The sequence below is a fragment of the Orcinus orca genome, chromosome X, assembly GCF_937001465.1.
Source record: "Orcinus orca chromosome X, mOrcOrc1.1, whole genome shotgun sequence".
Lineage (NCBI taxonomy): Eukaryota > Metazoa > Chordata > Mammalia > Artiodactyla > Delphinidae > Orcinus > Orcinus orca.
In genome coordinates, this window is record NC_064580.1 from 22,233,657 (window position 1) to 22,257,045 (window position 23,389).

Below are 23,389 nucleotides of genomic sequence, written 5' to 3' on the forward strand. Positions count from 1 at the left end.
TTCCTTGTAGTTTATTTTTCATTTCGGTTATTGTATTCTTCATCTCTGTTTGTTTGTTCTTTAATTCTTCTAGGTCTTTGTTAAACATTTCTTTTGTCTTCTCGATCTTTGCCTCCATTCTTTTTCCAAGGTCCGGAATCATCTTCATATCATTATTCTGAATTCTTTTTCTGGAAGGTTGCCTATCTCCACTTCATTTAGTTGTTTTTGTGGTGTTTTATCTTGTTCCTTGATGTAGTACACCGTCCCCTGCCTTTTCATTTTGTCTGTCTTTCTGTGAATGTGGTTTTCATTCCATAGGCTGCAGGATTGTAGTTCTTCTTGTTTCTGTTGTCTTGCTTCCTTACTTTCTTGCCCCACAAAATATTCTAGGTACACTTTATACTTTACCTTCCCCAAGTCCGGATCAACCATTTCTTCCAAGAACCCTGGTTCCTTTTAGTGGGGACCTAAACTGGTTTAACTACCAGTTTAAAATTTTTTTTTAATTTATGAGATGGCAGTATAACATAAATTGTAGAGTTATTTTGAGGATTAAATGAGAAAATCTGTGTAAAAGAGTGTACATAATTCTTGGCTCATAGTATGTGCTCAATAAATTAACTTTTTCCAGCTATTTCCAGTGAAGTGTAAATAATGGAATTATGGATGAGAATGACAGTTGATGAATTTACAAAATGTCGATTATAATGTTCTCTGAGAGAAAGCAATTGGTCAGTTGATTCAAAGATTAGATTACATTAACCTCCTTTCTGAGCTTTTCATTGTTTATTTCCATTCTCACTCAAGTTTCTCTCTTCAGAACTCATCCTTAGGATTTAGTTGAATTTAGTCTTGGGTTGTTGATGTTTCTTAATCTTCTCTTAAGTTAAATTTTAAGCAACTTAATATGGAAACCATATCTTATGTGTGTGTATGTTTTTTTGAGGTTTTATAATGTTATTTGACAGCTAGCGGTTAGTTCTCATCTACATTTTGTCTGTAGATTTTTGAGAGTAGTGACAGGTACATATCTAACCAACATATAGAGTTTATTTGGTGAATCTTCATCCTCATTAAGTCTCCTGGACAATTGCACATGGATACAGTGTGGGACATTGCTTATTCCTTTGGCCCAGATAGCGTTACTAAGCCTGGTGTCATTGTGTACATCTGAAGTTCCCACCTCCTTCATGGCAAATTTCTGGATCCTTTTGAGTGCCCAAGGGGCAAGCTTCTTGAAGCCCACTCCCAGGATGCACTTGTGAATGTTGATAGTGTATTCTGTGGTAGCTACCTCGTTGATGGCAGGATGGTCCTTCTGCTTCTCGGCCCTCTTCTTTGCAAGAGCTGTTCTGCTGGGCCCAGGTTGGAAGTGCTTAGGTGTTTTTCATATTTCCTGCATGTCCTACAACAGTGGTGAGCACATATGCATATATTAGATACCAGTAAAAACCTAAGTAATGTATTTGTAGAAGTCACATAAGAAACATTTCCTAGCGAAAAAGGAATGTTATAATTGCTAAGATCTTAATCTAAGATTCTAATGAAAGGTAGACTTTAAGCATACAACACCTTCTTAAAGAATTTGGCATCAACTACACGGCCTAGACCTTTTTCAAATAAATACAAGTTGGAAAGCAGAAGGAGTTGTATGTTTCTGAGCTGCCTAGTGTTGTAATATTAACAGTTTCTGGTGTCATGGCAGGCTGTCTCCTCTTTAATCAAAGGAAAATGTACAGACTGACAATTCTTCCAACTATTCAAATGTCTCTTAAAAATAATGGTGGTAAGTAACAGGCATTTTGCATGTGCTGGTTATTTTGACCTGATGGATCTGCAAATTTCTTACTAGCATAGAAAAGAAAAACTGCTTCTTATTTTTAAGTACAAATCTTGTGTGCAGCAAATGAAGTCACATTTTTTATTTATTCATTTATTTTTTTGTGCTGTTAGAAAACCACTTTGCAGTGAGTGTGAAAGAGAATACTTATTAGGCTAATAACAGCAGAATCATAGAAATGAGGCCTGTAGACAAATCTCCCTCTAGAGAATAAAGTGTGGTTACAGAAGGTTAAGAATGTGTAAAGATCAATGGAGGCCAAGAGCTTAAAATAGAGATAAGCTGCCTGGAGAAAAAAAGTGAAAAGAAAAAGAAAACTTCAAGAAAACACTGAGCGTTTAGGATAGCTATTTTGTCTTTGTTCCCTGTTGAAAATTTCTAAAATTTCGTTTAGAGACAGTTATACATTCCTCCAAATACATCATTTTTATTTTTCACAATGTCTAAACTCCTGTGGGTGTCTTTTTCACTTCAACAGGTGCAATCACACATACACACATACACATGGGCCTTTGACTTCTGTAGTGAAACACACTGTCAAGTCAAAAGTACAGCTAATTCAGTAAAATGTGTTAATATAAGTAGTACAAAACGACAGAGGTTGTAATGGGTAAAGCTGATTCTTAAGTATAATAAGATTCCTGTATCCAAATGCACAAGTTCTAACTGAACTTTGAAACATCCTCATATAATTTGGGAGATAATGCATTATGCTTTCTTTGACTGAAAGGCAGATATTTTGATGAGAGTTTTGTTACTTCCTCTCAGTTTTCAGTGGCTTATTAAGCACTACATTTGCTCTTTATTTAAAATTTTATTTAAATACCTTTATGTTTATTTATTTACTTATTTTTGGCCACACGACTTGTGGGATCTTAGTTCCCCAACCAGGGATTGAACTCAGGCCCTCAGCACTGAAAGCCTGGAGTCCTAACCACTGGACCGCCAGGGAATTCCCGCTACATTTGCTCTTTATGAAGGCATCTATTCAATATGAAACAGGAAGGCCATGGTATAAGACCAGGCAGTTTTATTTGCCTATGGACATCTCCATGTTTTGTCTATCCTTCCTGTCCCCCAAATCTCAAAGGAATCCCAGAATTCATGTTCTGTGTTGTAGAAAAATACATGAAAATTACAAAAAGGCTATCCTTTCTGTCTTTCTAGGTCTCTAATGTTCGTAATATTGTTGGCCCCAACCTGTAAGTCACAGCCCATTTTGAAAGTTGGTAAGGAATAGTAAAACATGGTATTTTTGCCTTAATTTACCCTTTTGCCCCATTTACCTATCATAATTTCAGAGTTCCCTTCATATCCTTACCATATCCATGGTTAAACAATTCCAGTCTCTGACTTTTGATCTTTGGGAACTTGGATGAAGATTCGGACTTGCATGGCACACTGTGCTAGTCGGTTCAGGCTGCCATATCAAAGTATCACAGTCTGGGTGGCTTAAACAACAGAAATGGGTTTTCCCACAGTTCTGGAGGCTAGAAGTTGCAGATCAAGATACTGGTAGGGTTCATTTCTGCTGAGGCCTCTCTCCTTGGTCTGTAGATGGCTGTCTTCTCACTGAGTCTTCACCTGGTGTTCCTCAGTGCTTGTCTGTGTCCTAATTTCTTCTTATAAGGACACCAATCATATTAGCCATATCATTTTACCTTAATCACCTCTTTCAAGGCTCTGCCTCCAAATCCTGTCACATTCTGAGGTCCTAACTGGGGGTTAAGACTTCAGCATATGAATTTCGGGAGGACACAGATCAGTCCATAACACACACCATTCACCAACCTGGTGCAAGAATCTTTAGTCCACTTTATCTGTAGGGAAAAATCTCTGTTTCAAGTCAATTTTTTTCTGAATCACATTGATGTAAATATTTGTGGTTCAACATATGGTTGGCAAGCCAGAAGTGCCTCAGGGATTTAAAGAAGTGTTTTAGATACTCCAACACATTTGGTAGGTAATCCAATCCTATTGGACAGACAGCCTGAATTTCAAAACTACACCCACGTTAAATAAAGGCCAGATATGTTTTTTTTTAATTTATTTTTTTTACATCTTTATTGGAGTATAATTGCTTTACAATGGTGTGTTAGTTTCTGCTTTATAACAAAGTGAATCAGTTATACATATGTTCCCATATCTCCTCCCTCTTGCGTCTCCTTCCCTCCCACCCTCCCTATCCCACCCATCCAGGTGGTCACAAAGCACCGAGCTGATCTCCCTGTGCTATGCAGCTGCTTCCCACTAGCTATCTACCTTACGTTCGGTAGTGTATATATGTCCATGCCACTCTCTCACTTTGTCACAGCTTACCCTTCCCCCTCCCCATATCCTCAAGCCCATTCTCTAGTAGGTCTGTGTCTTTATTTCCGTCTTACCCCTAGGTTCTTCATGACATTTTTCTTTCTTAGATTCCATATATATGTGTTAGCATACGGTATTTATCTTTCTCTTTCTGACTTACTTCACTCTGTATGACAGATTCTAGGTCCATCCACCTCACTATAAATAACTCAATTTCGTTTCTTTTTATGGCTGAGTAATATTCCATTGTATATATGTGCCACATCTTCTTTATCCATTCATCCTATGATGAACACTTAGGTTGTTTCCATCTCCTGGCTATTGTAAATAGAGCTGCAATGAATATTTTGGTACATGACTCTTTTTGAATTACGGTTTTCTCAGGGTATATGCCCAGTAGTGGGATTGCTGGGTCATATGGTAGTTCTATTTGTAGTTATTATTTTTTTAAATTAATTAATTATTTATTTATGGCTGTGTTGGGTCTTCGTTTCTGTGTGAGGGCTTTCTCCACTTGTGGCAAGCGGGGGCCACTCTTCATTGCGGTGCGCGGGCCTCTCACTATTGCGGCCTCTCCTGTTGCGGAGCACAGGCTCCAGATGCGCAGGCTCAGTAGTTTTGGCTCACGGGCCCAGTTGCTCCGCGGCATGTGGGATCCTCCCAGACCAGGGCCCGAACCCGTGTCCCCTGCATTGGCAGGCAGATTCTCAACCACTGCGCCACCAGGGAAGCCCTATTTGTAGTTTTTTAAGGAACCTCCATACTGTTCTCCATAGTGGCTGTACCAATTCACATTCCCACCAGCAGTGCAAGAGTGTATCCTTTTCTCCACATCTTCTCCAGCATTTATTGTTTCTAGATTTTTTGTTGATGGCCACTCTGACCGCTGTGAGATGATATCTCATTGTAGTTTTGATTTGCATTTCTCTAATGATTAATGATGTTGAGCATTCTTTCATGTGTTTGTTGGCAATCTGTATATCTTCTTTGGAGAAATGTCTATTTAGGTCTTCTGCACATTTTTGGATTGGGTTGTTTGATTTTTTGTTATTGAGCTGCATGAGCTGCTTGTAAATTTTGGAGATTAATCCTTTGTCAGTTGCTTCATTTGCAAATATGTTCCCCCATTCTGAGGGTTGTCTTTTGGTCTTGTTTATGGTTTCCTTTGCTGTGCAAAAGCTTTGAAGTCTCATTAGGTCCCATTTGTTTATTTTTCTTTTTATTTCCATTTCTCTAGGAGGTGGGTCAAAAAGGATCTTGCTGTGATCTGTGTCATAGAGTGTTCCACCTATGTTTTCCTCTAAGAGTTTGATAGTTTCTGGCCTTACACTTAGGTCTTTAATCCATTTTGAGCTTACTTTTGTGTGTGGTGTTAGGCAGTGATCTAATCTCATACTTCTACATGTACCTGTCCAGTTTTCCCAGCACCACTTATTGAAGAGGCTATCCTTTCTCCACTGTACATTCCTGCCTCCTTTATCAAAGCTAATGTGACCATATGTGCGTGGGTTTATCTCTGGGCTTTCGATCCTGTTCCATTGATCTATATTTCTGTTTTTGTGCCAGTACCATACTGTCTTGATTACTGTAGCTTTGTAGTATAGTCTGAAGTCAGGGAGCCTGTTTCCTCCAGCTCCAATTTTCGTTCCCAAGATTGCTTTGGCTATTCGGGGTCTTTTTGTTTCCATACAAATTGTGAAATTTTTTGTTCTAGTTCTGTGAAAAATGTCAGTGGTAGTTTGATAGGGATTGTATTGAATCTGTAGATTGCTTTAGGTAGTAGAGTCATTTTCACAATGTTGATTTTTCCAATCCAAGAACGTGGTATATCTCTCCATCTATTTGTATCATCTTTTATTTCTTTCATCAGTGTCTTATAATTTTCTGCATACAGGTCTTTTGTCTCCTTACATAGGTTTATTCCTAGATATTTTTTTCTTTTTGTTGCATTGGTAAATGGGAGTGTTTTCTTGATTTCCCTTTCATATTTTTCATCATTAGTGTATAGGAATGTCAGAGATTTCTGTGCATTAATTTTTTATCCTGCTACTTTACCAAATCTATTGATTAGCTCTAGTAGTTTTCTGGTAGCATCTTTAGGATTCTCTATGTATAGTATCATGTCATCTGGAAACAGTGACAGCTTTACTTCTTGTTTTCCGATTTGGATTCCTTTTATTTCCTTTTCTTCTCTGATTGCTGTGGCTAAAGCTTCCAAAACTATGTTGAATAAGAGTGGTGAGAGTGGGCAACTTTGTCTTGTTCCTGATCTTAGTGGAAATGCTTTCAGTTTTTCACCATTGAAGATGATGTTGGCTGTGGGTTTGTCATATATGGCCTTTATTATGTTGAGGAAAGTTCCCTCTGTGCCTACTTTCTGCAGGGTTTTTATCATATATGGGTGTTGAATTTTGTCAAATGCTTTCTCTGCATCTATTGAGATGACCATATGGTTTTTCTCCTTCTATTTGTTAATATGGTGTATCACGTTGATTGATTTGCACATACTGAAGAATCCTTGCATTCCTGGAATAAACCCCACTTGATCATGTTGTATGATCCTTTTAATGTGCTGTTGGATTCTGCTTGCTAGTATTGTGTTGAGAATTTTTGCATCTATGTTCATCAGTGATGTTGGCCTGTAGTTTTGATTCTTTGTGACATCCTTGTGTGGTTTTGTTATCAGGGTGATGGTGGCCTCATAGAATGAGTTTGGGAGTGTTCTTCCCTCTGCTATATTTTGGAAGAGTTTGAGAAGGATAGGTGTTAGCTCTTCTCTAAATGTTTGAAAGAATTCACCTGTGAAGCCATCTGGTCCTGGGCTTTTGTTTGTGGGAAAATTTTTAATCACAGTTTCAATTTCAGTGCTTGTGATTGGTCTGTTCATATTTCTTCCTGATTAATTCTTGGCACGTTGTGCATTTCTAAGAATTTGTCCATTTCTTCCAGGTTGTCCATTTTATTGGCATAGAGTTGCTTGTAGTAATCTCTCATGATCGTTTGTATTTCTGCAGTGTCAGTTGTTACTTCTCCTTTTTCATTTCTAATTCTATTGATTTGAGTCTTCTCCCTTTTTTTCTTGATGAGTCTGGCTAATGGTTTATCAATTTTGTTTATCTTCTCAAAGAACCAGTTTTTAGTTTTATTAATCTTTGCTATCATTTCCTTCATTTCTTTTTCATTTATTTCTGATCTGATCTTTATGATTTCTTTCCTTCTGCTAACTTTGGGTTTTTTTTGTTCTTCTTTCTCTAATTGCTTTAGGTGCAAGGTTAGGTTGTATATTCGAGATGTTTGCTGTTTCTTAAGGTAGGATCGTATTGCTATAAACTTTCTTCTTAGAACTGCTTTTGCTGCATCCCATAGGTTTTGGGTCGTCGTGTCTCCATTGCCATTTCTTTCTAGGTATTTTTTAATTTCCTCTTTGATTTCTTCAGCGATCACTCCGTTAGTAAGTAGTGTATTGTTTAGCCTCCATGTGTTTGTATTTTTTATAGATCTTTTCCTGAAATTGATATCTAGTCTCATAGCGTTGTGGTTGGAATAGATACTTGATACAATTTCAATTTTCTTAAATTTACCAAGGCTTGATTTGTGACCCAAGATATGATCTATCCTGGAGAATGTTCCATGAGCACTTGAGAAAAATGTGTATTCTGTTGTTTTTGGATGGAATGTCCTATAAATATCAATTAAGTCCATCTTGTTCAATGTATCATTTAAAGCTTGTGTTTCTTTATTTTCATTTTGGATGATCTGTCCTTTGGTGAAAGTGGGGTGTTAAAGTCCCCTACTATGAATGTATTAGTGTCGATTTCCCCTTTTATGGCTGTTAGTATTTGCCTTATGTATTGAGGTGCTCCTGTGTTGGGTGCATAAATATTTACAGTTGTTATATCTTCTTCTTGGATCGATCCCTTGATCATTATGTAGTGTCCTTCTTTGTCTGTTCTAATAGTCTTTATTTTAAAGTCTATTTTGTCTGATATGAGAATTGCTACTCCAGCTTTCTTTTGGTTTCCATTTGCATGGAATATCTTTTTCCATCCCCTTACTTTCAGTCTGTATGTGTCTCTAGGTCTGAAGTGGGTCTCTTGTAGACAGCATATATATGGGTCTTGTTTTTGTATCCATTCAGCCAGTCTGTGTCTTTTGGTGGGAGCATTTAATCCATTAACATTTTTTTGTTTTGTTTTTTTTGCAGTACGTGGGCCCCTCACTGCCACAGCCCCTCGCGCTGCGGAGCACAGGCCCTGGACGCACAGGCTCAGCGGCCATGGCTCATGGGCCCAGCCGCTCCGCGGCATGCGGGATCCTCCCAGACTGGGGCATGAACCTGCGTCCCGCGCATCGGCCGGCGGACCCTCAACCACTGCACCACCAGGGAAGCCCTAATCCATTTACATTTAAGGTAATTATCGATATGTATGTTCCTATTCCCATTTTCTTAATTGTTTTGGGTTTGTTATTGTAGGTCTTTTCCTTCTCTTGTGTTTCTTGCCTAGAGAAGTTCCTTTAGCATTTGTTGTAAAGCTGGTTTGGTGGTGCTGAACTCTCTCAGCTTTTGCTTGTCTGTAAAGGTTTTAATTTCTCCATCAAATCTGAATGAGATCCTTGCTGGGTAGCGTAATCTTGGTTGTAGGTTTTTCTCCTTCATATCTTTAAAAATATCCTGCCAGTCCCTTCTGGCTTGCAGAGTTTCTGCTGAAAGATCAGCTGTTAACTTTGTGGGGATTCCCTTGGTGTTATTTGTTGTTTTTCCCTTGCTGCTTTTAATATGTTTTCTTTGTATTTAATTTTTGACAGTTTGATTAGTATGTGTCTTGGCGTATTTCTCCTTGGATTTATCCTGTATGGGACTCTCTGTGCTTCCTGGACTTGATTAACTATTTCCTTTCCCATGTTAGGGGAGTTTTCAACTATAATCTCTTCAAATACTTTCTCAGTCCCTTTCTTTTTCTCTTCTTCTTCTGGAACCCCTGTAATTCGAATGTTGGTGCGTTTAATGTTGTCCCAGAGGTCTCTGAGACTGTCCTCAGTTCTTTTCATTCTTTTTCCTTTATTCTTCTCTGCAGTAGTTATTTCCACTGTTTTATCTTCCGGGTCACTTATCCGTTCTTCTGCCTCAGTTATTCTGCTATTGATCCCATCTAGAGTATTGTTAATTTCACTTATTGTGTTGTTCATCATTGCATGTTTCACCTTTAGTTCTTCTAGGTCCTTGTTAAATGTTTCTTGCATTTTCTCTATTTCCAAGATTTTGGATCATGTTTACTATCATTATTCTGAATTCTTTTTCAGGTCGATTGCCTATTTCCTCTTCATGTGTTAGGTCTGGTGGGTTTTTACCTTGCTCCTTCATCTGCTGTGTGTTTTTCTGTCTTTTCATTTTGCTTATCTTACTGTGTTTGGGGTCTCCTTTTTGCTGGCTGCAGGTTCGTAGTTCCCGTTGTTTTTGGTGTCTGCCCCCAGTGGCTAAAGTTGGTTCAGTGGGTTGTGTAGGCTTCCTGGTGGAGGGGACTAGTGCCTGTGTTCTGGTGGATGAGGCTGGATCTTGTCTTTCTGGTGGGCAGGTCCACGTCTGGTGGTGTGTTTTGGGGTGTTGTGGACTTATTATGATTTTAGGCAGCCTCTCTGCTAATGGGTGGGGTTGTGTTCCTGTCTTGCTAGTTGTTTGGCATGGGGTGTCCAGCACTGTTGCTTGCTGGTCGTTGAGTGAAGCTGGGTGTTGGTGTTGAGATAGACATCTCCGGGAGATTTTCGCCTTTTGATATTATGTGGAGCTGGGAGGTCTCTTGTGGACCAGTGTCCTGAAGTTGGCTCTCCCACCTCAGAGGCACAGCCCTGCCTCCTGGCTGCAGCAGCAAGAGCCTTTATCCACACAGCTGTGAATAAAAGGGAGAAAAAGTAGAAAGAATGAAAGAAAGAAGATAAAATAAAGTAAGATAAAATAAAATAAAGTTATTATAATAAAAAATAATTAAGAAAAAGAATTTTTTTAAGTAAAAAAACCAGAAAAAAACAACCAAAAAAAAACGGACGGATAGAACCCTAGGACAAATGGTGAAAGCAAAGCTATACAGACAAAATCTCACACAGAAGCAAACACATACACACTCACAAAAAGAGGAAAAGGGGAAAAAACAATAAATCTTGCTCTCAAAGTCCACCTCCTCAATTTGGGATGATTCGTTGTCTATTCGTGTATTCCACAGATGCAGGTACATCAAGTTGATTGTGGAGCTTTAATCCACTGTTTCTGAGGCTGCTGGGAGAGGTTTCCCTTTCTCTTTTTTGTTTGCACAGCTCCAGGGGCTCAGCTTTGTATTTGGCCCCGCCTCTGCGTGTAGGTCACCAGAGGGCGTCTCTTCTTTGCTCAGAGAGGACGGGGTTAAAGGAGCAGCTGACTCGGGGGCTCTGGCTCACAAAGGCTGGGGGGAGGGAGGGGTGCGGATGCGGGGCGGGCCTGCAGCGGCAGAGGCCGGCGGGCCGTTGCACCAGCCTGAGGCGTGCCGTGCGTTCTCCCGGGAAGTTGTCCCTGGATCCCAGGACCCTGGCAGTGGCGGGCTGCACAGGCTCCCGGCAGGGGAGGTGTGGAGAGTGACCTGTGCTCGCACACAGGCTTCTTGGTGGTGGCAGCAGTAGCCTTAGCGTCTCTTGCCCGGCTCGCGCCCGTCTCTGGAGCTCCTTTAAGCAGCGCTCTGAATCCCCTCTCCTCGCGCACCAGGAAACAAAGAGGGAAGAAAAAGTCTCTTGCCTCTTCGGCAGGTCCAGACTTTTCCCCGGACTCCCTCCCGGCTAGCCGTGGTGCAGTAACCCCCTGCAGGCTTGTTCACGCCGCCAACCCCAGTCCTCTCCCTGCGCTCTGACCTAAGCCCGAGCCTCAGCTCCCAGCCCCACCCCCGCCCCGGCGGGTGAGCAGACAAGCTTCTCAGGCTGGTGAGTGCCGGTCGGCACCGATCCTCTGTGTGGGAATCTCTCCGCTTTGCCTTCCGCACCCCTGTTGCTGTGCTCTCCGAAGCTTTCCCCCTCCGCCACCTGCAGTCTCCGCCCGCGAAGGGGCTCCTAGTGTGTGGAAAGCTTTCCTCCTCCACAGCTCCCTCCCACTGGTGCAGGTCCCGTCCCTATTCTTTTGTCTCTGTTTATTCTTTTTTCTTTTGCCCTACCGAGGTACGTGGGGAGTTTCTTGCCTTTTGGGAGGTCTGAGGTCTTCTGCCAGCGTTCAGTAGGTGTTCTGTAGCAGTTGTTCCACTTGTAGATGTATTTCTAGTGTATCTGTGGGGAGGAAGGTGATCTCCGCCTTTTATTCTTTTTCCATCTTCCCCCTCTCCCCAGATATTTTTTTTTTTCCCACTCTCCACCCTCCACCCTGTACCAACTGAAATGGAATTATTTGCGGAAAAAAATTATGAGTAGAAGAATCAAGGAGAAACTCCAGATTCTCTTCCTAAAACTCTTCCAGGCTTTCATCTAAAGCATTTTATATATATATGTGTGTCTATGTCTGTGTTTGTACATATGTGTGTGTATATATATTTATATACATATATTTTTTATTTTCCTAAGATCTATTATCACGGTGAGAATGGCATAACATAACACATTTATCATATAACATCTCTTCTAAGTGCATTGCTACAAATATCTGAGATGTCACATTCCCTCCCCCTCCCTCCCTCCCTTTTCTCTCCTTCTCGCTCTCCCTATCCCCCCAACCTCCATTACCTTGACTCTATAATTCCCTAATTCACACCTATAAGGGGGCAGGGTCAGCCTCCAGTAAACTGATTGCTAATGCAATTCATTTACCAGTCATCCCTCTGTTATCACTCTGAGTCATCTGATGAAGACAGTGAAGTTAATGAGGACTCAGAAATGAAGAGAAGCAGGGAAGGATGATGATAAGGAAAAAAAGCACAGGAGTGAGAAACGTGGGAGAAGAGGGCAGGCTGTGACCTCTGTCAGGGGCAACCTGGAACCCAGAAGCCAGGGGAGAAGTGAAAGCTTCTCCCTGTGACCCTCAGTGTATTAGGGTGCAGCCAATCACATCACCCAATTGGATTTTCTGACAAAAATCTCCGTTGAAGCAGAAATGTATTTTCAAGATAATATGTATATAGGAATGATTATATGGTTTTGGTATGTTATTTCCTTGCTATCAAGAATATTTATTTATAGAAATACCACAAGCCTCACACAGTTTCCACGGGTATGAGGGGTCATTTACAAACAAAATATTAGAATCTACCAATGTAGAAAACATCAAGGTTGTAATGAGGAGGATGCTTTTTATTTTTTGTTTGTTTATTTTTAAAGCAGAATGAATAGTGCCAGCATGCTGTCACTTGGGAGAACTGTGTAGTTGTTTGCAGGTCATGGTGCTTAGTAAATTGGTCCAGTGCTATTAAGAAGGAGTTATAGAAAGCATGTTTGTTTTTCTGCTTGATGGCCAGCAGTAATTTTAATAGATGCCTGAATTCTGTCTCCAGGCAAACCGGGAACATATGGAAATCATATTCAGTTGTTAATAATTTTGTTGCTGATGGGAGTGGCAAAGAGGATTTATTTTAATCATTTTAGGACTTATTAAAGGGACGTAGCTGGGAGCTGAGAGGATTAAGCACTTCAGGTGAGTTCACTGGCAGGCCCACATGAAAGTGGGATTTTTGTCTGTCAGGAAAAAACATACCCACTGCGAGTGTCCCAGTGGCATAGGTGTTCAAGGAGCCTGGGACCCCTGCAAGGTCAGAAATCAAAGCCTGGTGACTGATCAGTTCTCTAAAACACCTCTCATTGTTCTGAATGTTTTCTCAGCAACGTAAAGCACACTATAGCAGTGAAGGTCCTGGGTGTGGTTCTTGCCTCAGTTATTAATTCTGTGGTCTTGGACAAATTACCTCACTTTTCTCTGCCTCAATGTCTTTATCTGCAGGAATGGCAATAACAATAGCAATTACCTACCTGCAATAGCACTTTGAAGGTCAGATAAGATGATTATGTCTTCCAGCACCAAGCATGATGTGGAGTGAATGCTCAATAAATTATAACTATTCTTATTAATATTTTTATTGTTATGCTTAAAATCTGTATCTGCTTCATTATACATGTTAGAAAGAGGTACCCAAACTTAAGGAGTACTGAGAAGAGAATGGGCCTAGGCCTTCAATTTTGATGCTATATATTGCAAAGTAATAGGTCTGCAATTTGGAAAATAGAAATTTACAACATTTTCTGCATAGAAAAATGTGTGACGTTCTAATGCTCTCCAGTTGCTTGAACTATTTAGATATCAACTCAAGATACATTGTCCTGCTTCGTCTGTTTTATTTTGCTTGTACCTTTGCTTGTACTCAAAAATATTGTCCCTATTCAAATAAAAGTTTGTGGTATTTTCCTTGGTTATTTTTAAAATGTAAGGTTTATATGATCAGATTGAGCCTTTTTTACTTTTATCCAGCCTGTTTCCTGAAATTAAATATCTGTAACCTTTCCATTGAATATGCAGGGTTCATGGGGTGTAATTATAAAGCAACTTTATTTTTGTCTCCTGGTATCTCTTTAACGTTTTTCTGTGGGGCTGGTTCTTTCGTTAGCCTTTGGTAAAATTTAAGGGAAGTCCCGTGATTTTTTTTTTTTATTATTTTATGTATTTATTTTTGGCTGTGTTGGGTCTTCATTGCTGCACGCGGGCTTCCTCTAGTTGTGGTGAGCGGAGGCTACTCTTTGTTGTGGTGTGCGGGCTTCTCGTTGCAGAGCACAGGCTCTCGGCGCGCGGGCTTCAGCAGTTGCGGCTCACGGGCTCTAGAGCGCAGGCTCAGTAGTTGTGGCACGTGGGCTCAGTAGTTGTGGCTCGTGGGCTCTAGACCGCAGGCTCAGTAGTGGTGGCGCACGGGCTTAGTTGCTCCGTGTCATGTGGGATCTTCCCGGACCAGGGCTCGAACCCGTGTCCCCTGCATTGGCAGGCGGATTCTTAACCACTGCGCCACCAGGGAAGCCCAAGTCCCGTGATTTTGGTGTCCACTTTTAGGTAATAAAACAACCTATCGTCGGTAATTGTCCTGTCAAAATATTACATTCCATTGGAAGGTAAAGCTTCTCTTTTCTTCTGCTTTGCTTGCTGCAGGCTGGTTGCCAGTGGGTGGGTGGGTGGGGACGCTGGTTGGTTTGTTCTTTCTTTTTCTCTTGCGTGTTAATCCCTCTTCCTCCAAAGAAATTTCAGACCCCCCCTCTAGGTTTAGAGCTAGAAGAGGCAGAGGGTAAAGAGGACAAGAATATTCTTGCTTGCCTGCCATTGTTTGGTGATCTAGCATCCACACTCTGTAGATCTGGCAGGTGTTTGAGGCTGAGTCTTTTAGGGGCACCTTTCGGGGTCCATCAGAGACCCTGGGGCCCTTTGCCTCTCTTCCTCTCATCGCTGGGGGTCTCTCACTCTCACTTTTAGTTCCTTTGAGAGGGCAGATGCGTCTCTGATTGCCCTTGGCTGGCTGGCTGGCTGGCTGGTTACTAACTCCTTCCTTAACATCTAGTCATCTGCTGGCACTTTCAGCTTCTATTTGTTCCTTCAGTGGACTCTCTTGGACAAGACAGGAGATGCAGCTATACTAACCTGCTCATGTGTAGACTACATGTTTCTCCCACGTTATTCTAGGAATGCACATGACCCCCAATGAAGTGACCTTTCTTTTATTGCTGTTTTAAAGCAGTGCACTAGCCAGGTGATGGACCCTAACATTACTTACGGAGGAGTCTGACTCTTTTCCGGTTGTTTCTGCACCTGTGAGACAAATAGGTGAAACTTTTCAGGTGGTGTCAATATACTTCTTTCCCTAGGTTTGGGAAAAGCCGTCACAGCAAATCCATTTATTTTTCCAAAATTCCTCTAACTACTTTTAATCTTCTCAGATCCTCAGTTTGGGTGTGGGGTTAAGAGTAGAATAACAGGTTATTTTTCTTTGGCTCTTAACTCAGGGGTAACATTCTGTTATTCTGGAAGAATGCCACTATTATGTGGGTGTATCACATGACAAGATGCTTTATTTTAAACTCTTTTATAACTGTGTACCAAGTCCCATTTTTTCCTTATTTTCTTTATATTATCTCATAGCGGTATATAAAAAATTGTGCTAAAAAGCACATGACAGAAATTTACTGTCTTAACCATTTTTAAATGTACAGTTCAGTAGTTAAGTAAATTCACATTATTATGCATCTTGGACCACATTTTAAACATCTCATTGTATGTTGAAAACAATCCAGCCTTTTCTGTGATTGTTTCTTTAAAAAAGCATTTTGATTATAATATTGGTTGTTAGACATTAACTCAAGCTTCTTCCTGTAAAGGGAACTGGTATCAGGACAGACATGGCCAATAAGGAGACAGAATCTCATGAAAATTCAGTTCAGTAGCTGTAACGGTGCCAAGCCCCATGGAGATTGTTGTTGGAAGGAGAGGTAGGAGCAGAAACAACTCTTGAAAGAGCTTCATGAGCCTCCTCCATTCCATAGCTACCCTATTAATAAAACTCGAGTATTCCTAGTCTGCCACCTTCTTTTGGAACTGATGCTATCTGCTTTCCTCTTCTTTGTGTATCATTTCTTCACCCATCATAATTTTGCTTTTCTCATAGTTTCCGGTTCATAATAATTTCTATTTACTGCCTTATGGCTCTGACAAACTGTTCATAACTCCAGCTCATCTTCACACAGTGAAATTCCTCATTCTCTTGGTATTGGTATTTGCTAATTTAAATTTTCAAGAGAGGAAACTGGATTGTCTTCGTTTATCTTTTCATACCATGTGGGCACTGCCAGCCAAAGGATTGGTTATACTTGGGTCAAAGTGTGGCTACAAATGGCTGCCCTTTGAGCAGAGGCTGGGGGGAGGTCGTTCCTGAGAAGGCACCTGGGTATAGGAGGCAACATGATTAATTTTATGTACTTAATAAAAATATTTTGTGTGCATGCTTAAACAAGAGTAAGTATTTCTTTATTCATTTTTTCAGCGTTTGGCAGAAAGCAGGAACTCTTATAGGAGAAAGATGGTAATAAAGGCTCTGAGAACAAAGAATTGAAAAAGGGCTTCTGCGTTTCTGATTGTAGTGGATTTTTTTGAGGGAAGGACTGTTTTCCTGGTTTGGGTTCCCCCAGAAGCGGATCCTGAGATAAGAATGCTATTGCAAATAGTTCATTTGGAAGACGATAACATGCAACACTGGTAAGGGAAGAGAAGAAATGACAGAGGGCAAGGAGGGCAGCCAAAAAAAGTGCAGTATGTTAAGTGGTTATCACCGTGGCTTATTCCACTGGTTAATTCTGGGAAATGTACAGTGCATCTCAAAGTTATCTCAGATGGGTGCCCAGGAAGCTGGATACTTATCCATCAGCTCCCTGTGGATCATTGGTTGAGGGCTGCTCCGGGGCCACTAATTCTGTGGCACATCTGGCCTGCCCTCTGTGTCGTTTATAGCTCCACGTCCAGTAAAAAGCCTGCAAGTCAGGAGGCACAGGGGTTTGCCGTCAGCAACCTTTAATGTGTGAGGGCGAGAGCAGAGAGGCTGTGGGCCGGGCACGGTTGGCATTTACCCCCAAACCCCCTCCCCATTTTCTCCTTTCTTGAATGAAACCTGATTTTATCCAGGTGTTCATCCCTTAGGGAAGGTTGCCTTACCTAAAGCTCAAGGGTAAATTTAGATTAATCTTTTTTTTTTGCCTTTTAAGTTAGTTTTATTTCGATAAATTCTTTAATACATTTGTGTTGTACCATTCAACATTAATCTTCCAAGATCGATCACATTTGTTTTTCAGGAGGAATCAGTCTTAATCAAATAGAAAAACACACTGAGGCGCCCCTGTGTTCGTTGCTCATGACTCCTCCTCCCAATTTGTGAGCGGCCTCAAGCGGTCTTAGGCATTCAGGAGAGAAGCATTCTTATTTAAGCTTTTGGTGGTTCATTTTGCATATATATTTTTTTGATTGAAGTATAGTTGACTTACAATGGTGTGCCAATCTCTGCTGTACGGCAAAGTGACTCAGTTATACATGTATAGACATTCTTTTTTTAAAGTTTGGATTAATCTTAGCTATTTATGGAGATCCCATTCCTTGTATCTGCTATTTGGCGTAGGTGTGGACACGTGGTGCAAGGTGGTATGAAATGAGAGATGAGGTCTGCTAGAGGGGCTCTGGGAAAGGTTTCTTCCTTCTTATAAAGAGACTCATAGGAAAAGGCAGCATCGTATTATACACTGGACCTCGGGACTTCCCTGGTGGTCCAGTGGTTAAGACTTCGCCTTCCAATGCAGGGGGTGCAGGTTCAGTTCCTGGTCGGGGAGCTAAGATCCCACATGCCTCCTGGCCAAAGAACCAAAACATAAACCAGAAACAGTATTATAACAAATTCAATAAAGACTTAAAAAAAAAATGGTCTGTACTGGACCTGTCACATATTCGTGAGTCACTTGGAAATGTTAGACACATCTTGGGACCATGAGCCCTGAATTAACCAACCCTAAAGATGCCCTGCCTTGAAATTTCTCAGTTTGAGAGATGACAACTTTTCCTGATTATCTAAATCATTTTGAGTAAGGTTTATTTTTACCTGCAGTCAAAGACATCCTAATTGGTACAAGGATAAAGTGTAAGTACCAGATGACAAAGCTCATTTTTGAAGTTTACAGAAAGGTTTATAAAGAGATTATAGGATCATGTCAATATGTTGTAACAATTCTAGCTCCCTTTGTTCAACCTTTACACCCCTTTTATAGTACTGATAACATTCAGGGGGTTTTGCTGATGATGGATCATGAGTTCTAGAACAGCAGTGTATTCAGTCTCAACCTTTGATTGCATACGTATTCAGTATGCTGTGATTAAATGGGAAAAGTGCATAAAACACTTTTTCTACATACCGAGGTACAACGGTTGGCTTGAAGAAAATCACGGGTGCAATTGGTTGAGCTGCCAGCTGAACCAACAACTTTTTTTCCCTGTAGACTGTTCTTTCTTGAAAGAAGGACTGACAGAAAAAGTGATGGCTACCCAGACTTGGGTATTTGACCATTTCTCAGAAATGAATGAACTGAACATGTTACTTCAAGGAAAATGACTGACAATATTTGTTGCCAATGATAAAATTTGAGGTTTCGAGTATGATTTTGATTTTCGGAAAACTTTTATCCACTAAGGTGATAGTTTCCCAACACTTAAAGACTCTTCAGATGAGTTTAGTGGTGATATTAACAAATGTAATTTTTAAATATCGTATAATAAAATGTGTCAACATTTGGAAAATCTGCATAACTCAGTGACACAGTGTTTTTCAAATGAGTGATACATGATATTATAGAATCCTGTGTGGGTAAAATATCCATTCAAAGTGCAAGATAGACTAATGGATTTTAATGGAACTAAAAACAAGTTTAGTAGTACGGTTTTTGGTTTCACATTGCAACTAACTGCTAAGAAACTACCATTTGTTGAGTTTTGATATAGTGTTAAAGAATAATACCCACGGTTATATGAAAAGATTCTCAAAATAATCCTCTTTTTTCTAACCACATATCTGGGTGAGGCCGTATTTTCTTCATATATTTCAACTAAAATAGCCTGTCACAACAGATTGAATGCAGGAGCAGATACAAGAATCCAGCTGTCTTCTGTTAAACCAGGCAGTAAAGAGATTTGCAAAAATGTAAAACAATGCTGCTCTTCTCACTAATTTTTTTCCTCATAAAAAATATATAATATTTGTTAACATGTAATGGACTTATTATTTTAAAGTGAATTAATATTTTAAAATTTTCCTTTAATTTTGAATACAGCCAATATTAGTAAATGTAACCCACATAAACCAAAGCTCTTTGGAGCTCCTCAATTACGTTTAAGAGTTTACAGGGTCCTGTAACAAAAAAAGTTTGAAACTATCCTTAGAGGGCTTGGTGGAAAGGGTTCAGAGCGTTGAGTATAAACCAAGAGATCTGGGTTGTTAACGGACAGAAACAGAAGTAGAGGGTATATGGGATTAGTTAATGATCTTGAAATAAAGAATGATAGAGGGGTTAGGAAGGAGGAGGAGGGGTGGGGGAAATTTCTAGAAGCATGGAAGTTCTGCCCTCCCTCTTGACCCCTGTAGATGGAGGGATGGAGTTCAGTGGAAGGGAAGAATAGATCTGGGGCGATGTATTAATGCATCCTACGTTGTCATGGTTCTTGATGTTTATTAAACCGACAATAAACAGAAGTAAAACGTTTAACTTTAAAAGGGATTTCTTCATAAATGAGCACATTTAATGTTTTTAAATTTGGGGGATGCAGACTTGATGGAATTTTTGCTCTTCAGGAGGTACATGACGTTTCCTAGGAAACCAGGGAACATATCATCATGTGTGAATGAATGAATCTCAGATTGTTGGAGAGAACCCTTCCCAGTGTGCTAAATATTAGTGAATGTTCCAGGTGTGTTTCAGCTATCCAGGCTGCACGTAAAAATTGAGTGATGGGGACTCTTAGAATGAATAACAGCATTTACTGAAACTGGAAATCTTGAGACTTCTGGATCCAGAATCCACAATGTCCAGCCTCAGCCTTGATGTTGCACCAGTCTTACTGTAGAATACATCATCCTTGCTCCTTAGCTGACAAGTCTTGCCTTTTTGACATTTAAGCTACAAAATGTAGGCTACTCCTTGGAAGAAATCTTGTAATTATTTGCCAGTAGAAAAAGAATGATGGGTTAAAGTAAATATATGCTGTCAAGCTGTCAATAATTATTTAATACCACTGTGTACAAGGAATGATCCATGTCAAAGTGCTCTAAATGAATTAGACAAACAAAGAAAGTACATTTGCAAAGTTTCTGGGGTAGTCACATAAATACATACTTACAATATATAATATAATATAAACTTGAGATAGGGAGGTGGGCAAAACCACTACCAAAACCAAAGCCAAAACAAAAACAAAAGATATGTTTGCATCAAATTTGAACAATAATTTTTATTTTAAAACCAGTTGGGAAATGGAAGAAAGGCTGTTACCTTACTGGGAAGGGAGGGAGGTTGCCAGAGACTCTCGCATTTATGGATGCCTCCTCTGTTCCAGACCCTCTGTATCTTTCAAGAACTTTGGAAGTACTTTTTGCCTCACGTTTCATAGATGAAGAAACCAAGACTCAAGAAAGTTGAGGAAAATTTTCCCTAAGATTTAGAAGGTTGCACAATGGAGGTTCAAGCCCCAGCTATTTTTGTCTTTGAAGGCCATTCTTTTTATGATTCCTTAGAAATTCCCAAGTCAGAGCCTATAGAGAACATACCCATTAACTGTAGGGAGAAGACCACGTTGCTGGAACTATTGTTTCTATTTTATATCATCTAGTTTATAAGAAAAAAAGTTCTACTCTCAGTTTTTACTGTTCTTTGAAAAAGCTGGGGAGTAAGCAAGGAAGTATTTGTTAAGAAAACAAAGAAACACAGCTTTGGAGGATGTTAGGGGAAGACCCTCTAAATCAGCAATATGGCGGCTATCTGTGCCCTTGTCCATTGAGACAACACTTGTATCAAGATATCCTATTGGGTAAGAAGACCTCATTTTTGCTGCCTCAAAATAGATGCAATGATATAAATTCTCTGTGCTTTGCATTTCTAACTGTTAAGCAAGCAGACACCACCAGTCTCAAAACAGACATCCACAGGATATATAGCACTATGGTGTGGGCTTCAGAGAAAAGATTGCTTTTCAAGGACTTTGAGCTCTATGGAAGGAGACACATTCACATAAACCTAACTTTTCATGGTTAGTTTAATAGTTGCCATGATTATTACTCTTTAAAGTATTCTGAGGGTAGGTACCAATTCTTAACTACTTACCCAATTTGCTGTTATTTCAGCAGCCTTGTCCAGTGTTCGCAAAATGACCCACTCCACTTTGAACTTATTTACTATTCTGTTCTTTTTTGTCCTTGTAAAGTTCTCACAGTGCCCTTAAGTAGGTTTTGCCCTGGGCGCTGCTTACCATAAGTTAGATAACTTCTTTATGTCTTAGTTCTCTTTTCTGAAAGCTAGAAATAAAAATATGATCTATCACTGTCAGAAGTAAATAAGGCAATAGTTGTAAAGCCTTTAGTCCAATGCCTGACTCATTAGATGCCAGCTATTATTCTTGTTATTATTAATAATCATGTTATAAAACAATCCCAGTTTTAAGCTATCTAAAGTTTTATTTTGCTCAAGTGTTTATTCTTTTTTAAAGAAAAATTTATACCATACTTCCAAAAAGAACTTGAAAAGGTTTACCATTAAAGGCATATTAAAAGTAAGGCTTAATGGAATAAAAATAAAATGTCTGGCAAAGTCAGCTGCCTCAGAAACATAATCAAGGCCACAGCTGACTCTCCCCATAGGTACTGGAATCACTTTTTCATCAGAAGAGTGCTGGGAACGACTGTTGGGGGATCTTGACAGTGCTCCCAAATACTCCCTTTTGCTCTGCTCCATCCTTTCCTCTGTTCTAATTTCCACACTGCTGTCTTCTCCCTTGGCTCTAATCACTCCCATTCAGTCTAAACCTTCCCACTTGGCCCTCCGAACACCATCTCATGGCGTCCTCAATCTCCTTCAGGAGGAAGAACGTTTCTTCTTGTTAGGAAAGGCATTCTCCCACGTGGGGTCTTTTGGCCCCAACTCGGCCGCATAAGAATGGGCCTTGTGCGGGGTGGCACTTTCCTTACCAGGAGATAAAGCATCCTCACAGTTTGTGATGGGCTTATCACCTTGTGGGGGCGTATCTTCCTCTCTTTCAGACTCAGGTGTGCTCCTTTGTTGGTTTTAAGCGTCTGCATCGTGTGGTCCCTGGCCATCCCCACTACTGTATCTTCCTTCTTGGGCACGAGAAGGGTGCTTGCAAATCAGGAGGGATGTGCTGGCCGTGGGAGACTGACACCCACTACTGAAGTTGACCTTGCTGTCTCTTCTCTATGTGAATAAGACATTGTTGCATCCAGTGCTGGACTGGACTGTTTGCCTTGACAACTCCAATATCAAGATGCAGTGGGCAGAAGTACTGGGGTCTCTACTCCCCATAATAGGCAACTGATGGTACTTGCTTGACACGTCTATCTTGCCCTCCAGAGCTACTGCTTTTCCTGCAACTCTCCCTGGTGGATGCATCTTCTCAAGCTACCTACTCACTCAGCGTTGGGTGTTGAGATTGGCTTCCTAAGTGGAGATTCTGATCCTCATTGCTGGGCTTTTGCATTCTTCTGTGCCTTTTCCTCTGTCTGGAGCTCATGTCTTCTAACTGCCTCACCTGATGCTTTTCTTGTTCCTGTCCTTGGACTCATTGTCCATGGCGTCATCCCTTGACAGTTTCACACCTGGCTCACACATTATTTTCTACCTTGTCATCATTGTATGAACAAGGAAGAGCTACACAAGTAGATCTCTTCCTATCTTGACCTCCTGTACTTCACTGAACTTCATTTCCATCCCATTCAGCTACCTGCTCTCATGAAAATAACCTGTCCCCATTTACAATTGTTTCTCCTCTGAAATCTTAAAAATTTGCATATCTCAGCTTTTCACTACACCCTATATAGTTCTTCCAGTTCTCTGCTTTCATTTTCCCGCCTCCCCTTTTCTTTGCTCTCATTGAGACCTTTGGTTCCACAACCCCTTCTAGTCCTCTTGTGATTGAGCTCCTTCTCCATAAACCATCAGTTCCTCCACTCTCTTGCTGGTGTTCTTGATCATCTTGCACCATTGCTCCATTGTATTCACCAAGGTAAAACAAACTAATTAAGCAAAAGCCCAACAATCTTCTCCGTATGTCATTGGAACTTTAAATCTGGGCCTCCGTGTACCCGAAGAGGTACTTTCATTCCCTTAGCTTGGTGCTGCTACAGATTCATGATTTCCATCCTTAGGCTGTCCACATTCACTCTTTCCCATTCATTTCAGCATCTGTGTACATCTCCACTCTGCTCAAACTTACTGCTCCACCATCTCTTCTCTCACTTTGCATACAATTCTGCCTACTGCTGTGCATCTCACAAGAGAAAATAGAAACCAACTTCTTCAGCTTCTGCAACCACACCTAGTTGGATGAAAACTTTTGGCCTGTCTGAGTGGAAGGTACACCTTCTTGTGGCTAAAACTATGCTTTTCACCCATACTCTAGATGCCAGTAACTCCTGACTTCTTAGGCGTTACATTTTCTAATATTTCTCTGCTCGCCTATGCTCAAACTCTTTCTTGACAATTCGT

The 23,389-nt window shown here is 40.5% G+C and overlaps 1 pseudogene; it reads right to left on the reverse strand.

Annotated features, from left to right (window-relative positions):
* Positions 1-957: 957 nt before the first annotated feature.
* On the reverse strand, positions 958-22,474 carry LOC101270186 (60S ribosomal protein L31-like; annotated as a pseudogene).
* Between the last annotated feature and the right edge of the window lie 915 nt (positions 22,475-23,389).